Here is a 6248-nt window from a genome sequence, read left to right on the forward strand (position 1 = left end):
GGAACTGTCTGAAGAGGAGGAGCCTCTTGTATACAGTGTGGATTTTTCAGTGTTCTGGCTTGCTTTGAGAGCCCCCATGGCTACTTCTTTTCAGACAATTGCACTCTAGAAGTTCAGAGAGACAAACACAATAGAGCAGAGGGGCAGGGCTGGAGTGCTTCTCTTCCTCCTCCTCCTCCTCCTCCTCCTCCTCCTCCTCCTCCTCCTCAAGTGTTGCTGTTTTTGAATGCCTGAACAGGGCCAGAGTCAATGTAGTGTCATAGATGCAGTGTTGTGCAGGCCTACATTCAAATTTTGTCTTTGTCGTAAAGCTCAGTAAGTGACCCTGGGTCAGTCGCTCTCCCTTAGGGGCTGTCTATACACCCTGTATACCCCGTGGTGACTGTGCAGTGGTGCTGGTCATTTATGCAATGCAGCTGCCAACTTACAACCACCACAGGCTTTTCCAACAAAACTGCACGCTTATAAAGTAGCTGACTTACTACGGCTTTTCTCTTTGCGGCGAGGTCACCACCTTCTGTCATCTGTTAGTGGTGACCTCACTTCAGATTCAAGCTAGGCACATTCCCAGGGGCAGATCAAGGCCCAGGATAGGACGCGGTAAGCTGGAAAGGCTGGGCAGAGGGCAGGCTCAGCCAGCCAAATGTCTGCTGGTGCTGCAGCTTTTTCAGCTAGAAAGCTCCCTCCTGCAATGATGTGGGCTTAGTCATGTTTAGAGTAGAACCATTGAAATCAATGGGACATAAGGTAGTTATGCCTAACTTAAGACCCACTGATTTCAGTGGGTCTGTTCTAAGCATGACTAAGTCTGGATTCAACTAACTTAAGTTCTATTGCTTTCAACTGGTCTATTATGAGAATGGCTAAGTCTGGATCCAATCCAATGTCTGGAACTCATTAGACAAAGAGTGTAAGGGTAATAAAACAATTTCCACTCTTGAGCAGCAACAAATTAAAACCCATTTCTAAGGCACTATTATCCATGGAGAGCATAGATGGGAAAGAAAGAAAGAAAGAAAGAAAGAAAGAAAGAAAGAAAGAAAGAAAGAAAGAAAGAAAATAATGTAGTGTGATGAAGAAAAAAGCAACAACAGGCCAGAATACAGCCAAGATCTCAGAGAGCAGACCAATTAACCCTTTTTCATTTCTTTTACTCCTCTGGAATGGAGATAAACAAAGGCAAGTGATGGGGGTGGGGAGAAATAAATGGAAAGGGCCAGTCAGATCTGAGCTTATGCTGCTGAAAGGCAAATCAACTGTGAAAAATGAATCTTGGTGTCTGTGTGTTCCCAACTGACATCATAAAAATTACTGCTTGTCATCATGCACATCACTGTTAAAACTGGCACAAATTATTATATTCAGTGTTGGTTTTATTTACAGTAGTCTCCTGAACTTTAGCACTGTGTTGCTGCAATGCTTGGGATTGGGGGCAAAGTTCTTCACAACCGTGCTCTAAAGATTGGACATAACCCCCTGGCACGTGAAACCAACCTCCCATGTGGAGAAGATGTGAACGTTCTCCTCTGGCTGTAATGTGGAAGCACGGAGCCAGGAACAGTGCTGCAGCTAGGTCATTTTAGATCTTGAACCTAACAGTCCTACAGGGCCCCCTCTTTAGACGGCCATGTGTAATACTTCAATTACGAAACTAACATTTCTTTCCTCCGCCATTCCATGTTTTACAACTGCTCCTACTTTCCCAATACGTTAAAAGTAAAAACAAACTCACTTAAATCACTGCACCATCATGACCACAGGAATAAAATGGAGCTGGCTTCTGTTGTCCTCACACTAAACACATTTAATCGGGAATAAGCACTATGTTGTTGTAGAAAAGGCTAAAATGTATTTTTAAAGTAAATCAATCAATCATAGAATCATAGAGCTGGAAGGGACCACGTGGATCATCTAGGCCAAAATAATAAGAAATGTGGCCATGTACATGCCCAGCCAGCCACGCCAACCTATGTTTTAAAAAATAAGAAATAAATGGATGTGCTGCCAAGCACATTAGTGTCAATGGGCCCCAGCATGCCCCAGCAGTACATTGCAAAAAAAGAGGACAAAATAGGACACCAATTTACATATAATTTGCATGTGCTAATTTATGTATATAGTTGCAAATTTAGAAATCATTACTGTCATTTAGATAGAAATACATTATATCACACTATAGTGGGGAAGGCTGCGTCGTGGTCTCAGGTGTCATGCTGCCACTGGGGGAGGAGCCAGAACCTTCAGACCCTGGCACGCTTCAGGATGCTCAGGTGTGATCTCTGGATCTGTCTCCTGGAGAGGCAGGTTGCTCAGAAGGGGGTGCTGGACCACCCCTAGCTTCCAAGAATGCTGGTGCCTTAAGGTCTACAATACGATGGTAGACAGGCAAAGGAGTGCTCTCTTACTGAAGAGGACTACTCATGAATTGAGCTCTTCTCGCGAGCACTGGATGGGTCTCTAGTAGCTTTAGCTGTATCAGCTTTCACTTGTAACTTGAGAACTGCTGGAAACAATGTTCAAATTAGTCTTTACTTCCTGTTTCCTCCCTGACTTGACTCTGCTTTTGCACTGTGTTTTTATTTGACTGGTTTCCAGCTTTTGAACTTAGCGGCACCTTAGACCATGTTCTGGAAACCCTCTTCTGGATCTGGTAATCCTGTGCTTGACCATCTGCCTGCTAAATTGACTACTTTATTGTACACATCCCTGTATTTGCTTAGCAAAGAGCCAGGACTTAGTTTTGAGCAGGACAGAATGTGGTCAGGTGCCTGCTGTTCAGTCTGCTCCCCAGGTGCTGCTGACTGTTGAAGGGCAACATCAAAGCCAGCTCCTGCTCTCTCTTCTTATGGTTCTTTACCTTTAACTCAGATTTGAACTAGGGGGCCCTTCAAACAGAGGCCTGTCCTCTGACAGCCCTTCAGATAGAGGTCTGGCTTCTGTAAAACAGGACATTTGACCACCCTAATGCCAGCCAGGGCTGGAGACAATCTACACTTGTCTAGATGAAACGTAACAAGTTGGCAGAGATGACGTCAGCAGTCACGTGATGCTGTTGTTGTTACGTTTCTTCTGACTTTTAAAACCGTTCCACTTTCCATTAAAATCGTTTTAATACTAACAATGTGCCCCAACCTTTCGTTGTTTTCAAAGCCGTGTTTCAAAGCCATGTCTCGTGACCATGGTCTTTGCTTCCTGTGAACAGCAATTTTGGCTGAAGTGGGAGTGTTGTGTGTTGGGGAGGCTTTAATCTTGCTCCCCCAGCGATCCCAAGCAGTCTGGGAACAGTGATTTTGGCTGTGTTGAGATCACTGGAGTGGGGAGGTTAAAGCCTCTCCCCAGTGATCCTGTGTGTGTGTGTGTGTGAGAGAGAGAGGGGGGGGGAATATGCGTGAATGGCTATGCAAACGGCCAAAGGCAGAGGCGCACAAGTGAGGGCTTTGCTAGATGAGGGGAGGGATTGCTGGCACAACGCGACGAGGGGGAGGGGGAGGGAGGGCGGTGAAAGAGGGGACAGAGGCTTAATTTTTTAAAAAAACGCTTATCTTTCGGGGCGCACATGGCCCCTTTAAAACGCTGCAGGGCTTCCCTCGTCCCTACGCGTCACCCCACCTCCCTGCCATCCCGGCAGGTCTAGCAAAGCTCAGAGTCACAGGAAGAAGGAGGTTTACTTCAGAGACGGTATGAGCATAATGAAGAACGTTCTAAAGAAGAGTGTGCCAGGGTAAAACGTTAGAAGAAAAGGTATTTCGGTTGACTGGGCTCAAGCTGCATTTCCTAACATAGCAAGGAAGGACGCAACAATGCACTTAAACAACGGTGTAATGAATAGTGTAGATGACGCCCTGGTTTGCTGTTCCCCATCACCCGCTGCTCTCTGGGTGCTCATGGAGTCCAGCTCTAGCTGCACCACTGGACAGGGTGCACAAGGCACTTGTTTTTGTTCACGTCTTACTCATGTCGAAAATCTAGTCATGGAAGAGTTATACTTTGCTGGTTGAGGTTTCTTCTGTGAAGTCCTGATGATCAAAGTATTTAGTTTGGGTTTATGCAGTGCACAACTTCAGAAGAGGAACTGCCCTGTTGACTTAATAAATGGAACATGTTTCCTCTTCTTGCAGATTAAAGGGGCGATTGAAGTGCCATTGATTGATCTGAAAAGAATTTTCCTCAAAGAATATGGATATCACATGGAATTTGAATAAACTTCCTTCTGGGTCTGGGCATTCTGAAAGTTCTCTCCCCCCCCCCCAGCATTTAATAATCTGTGATACTATTTCTTGCTTTCATTACAAGGCAAATTGCGAAACGTGATTGCCTGGCAAGGAGAAGCAGTTGAATTTCAATCTCACTTCAAATTGTACAGAGACCTCCAGCACACTTCATCTGGAAGCACAGGTGCTGGTGACAATCCTTTCAGAAGAGTCAAATTTGTCATAAAATACCAAAGCCGGCTTCATGACATTAGGGTGAAAACTCAGACAAGATTCTGTTCCTTCCTGCAGTTCAAGCAGTTCACAGTATTGTTTAACAATGTAGATTGGATTTCAGCACTTATTTCCGAAGAAACTCACCAGTCACTTAATAAAACAATATATATATATATATATATATATATATATATATATAATATATATATTCTGCTTTTCCTTGCATTCTGCTGAACTGTACTACATACTTTTAACCCTTTCATTGATACTCATTGGATGTGAGCTGTTCCAAGGAGAATAACAGACATTATTTATAATGCTAAATATATATGGACCTCCAATGCTTTCTTGGTGATGTACATGGGCTACATCCAACATTATGCGAGCAGACTTACACTTGTACAACTAGGTTCTTTTCCCATCCACTCCCTGCAGCCCCCCCCAAATCTGCTCAGAGTGTTTTCCAACATTCCAGAACAGGTTTGGGGGTACATAGAAGGCTATAGGAGAGAGGGAGAATTTGATCCACCAGCTGTCTCTGTTCTTCTGGTGGAAGGATATGGCTGGATACAACCCTGTGCTTTTTATTGGTGCTTCAAGATTATCCTAGTGGACACTGCACAGTCCTATTGCTAAGGTCGTGTGTTCTTGGAATCAAAACATTCGAGTTCTGAGCTCCAAATAAGCAGGGTTGGTAAATCCAGGCTTTTGCCAGCACAGTTCTTCTTTCTTAACAACACTTAAAAACATAAGAACATAAGAAGAGCCATGCTGGATCAGACCAAGGGTCCATCTAGTCCAGCGCTCTGCTCACAAAGTGGCCAACCACCCATCGACCAGGGACCAACAAGGCAGGACATGGTGCAACAGCACCCTCCCACCCATATTCCCCAGCAACTGGTGCACTCAGGCTTATTGCCTCGAATACTGGAGATAGCACACAACCATCAGGGCTAGTAGCCATTGATAGCCTTTGCTATCAACCTGATATTACCTCTAAAGGTCTGGATTTGGTTATTTAAAATTAAATTAAATGAGGAAAATTGTATCTACATATCTATGCTGAATAACATATTTTGCTTTTTGTCAAGCAGCTACGCATCAGAGAATAAAGAGAAAAGGAAGCACATGGAGATTTGAGATGGGCAGGCAGAAAAAGCAGGACCACCTGGGAAATGGTGCATTGCAGATTACGAGAAAACACTGAAAACTCCTACTCTCTCAGGTTACTAGAGTTATCATATACTACCACATGTGTATCAACACTGCCAGTCTTTTCTCTGTACCTATAAATGAGAAATGTGCTTTCTTCAAAATGAAATCTAAGATTCCCTCCATCCCTGGAAACAAGATTCCAGACATATGGGAATGCACTACCAGAAGCCATAATTCCTCATTATTGTGATGTGGCTGGGGTACAGCCCAGTGTGAATTTGCAGCAACGACATTTTCCAGAATGTGAGAGAATGAGAATACATACTCTCTTTTTGAATTGGCAAGCTTGTAAGGTGCACTCAAGCAACTACAATTCCCTGTGTGCCATGAGAACTGGATTTGCATATCCAAAGTAAACAGATGAACACTGAAGAAAACACATGGGGACCCTACAAGTCTAAGAGAGAATGTGCAGTGAAAATTTTGAGGATAAAGGGCAACATTCTGGGTTGTGTGGAGTTGGAATACAAAGGGAGGCCAAGAATAGCCTAGGATTTGGATGGTCTCATGGATTGCGGGGGCCAAAGAAATGAGTTGTCCTTGAGGTACAGAAAACCCATGGGAAAACTGTAGGTTTTAAGTGGTACAAAGTAAGTTATTAAAAGT

This window comes from Elgaria multicarinata, chromosome 6 (assembly GCF_023053635.1).
Source record: "Elgaria multicarinata webbii isolate HBS135686 ecotype San Diego chromosome 6, rElgMul1.1.pri, whole genome shotgun sequence".
Taxonomy (NCBI): domain Eukaryota; kingdom Metazoa; phylum Chordata; class Lepidosauria; order Squamata; family Anguidae; genus Elgaria; species Elgaria multicarinata.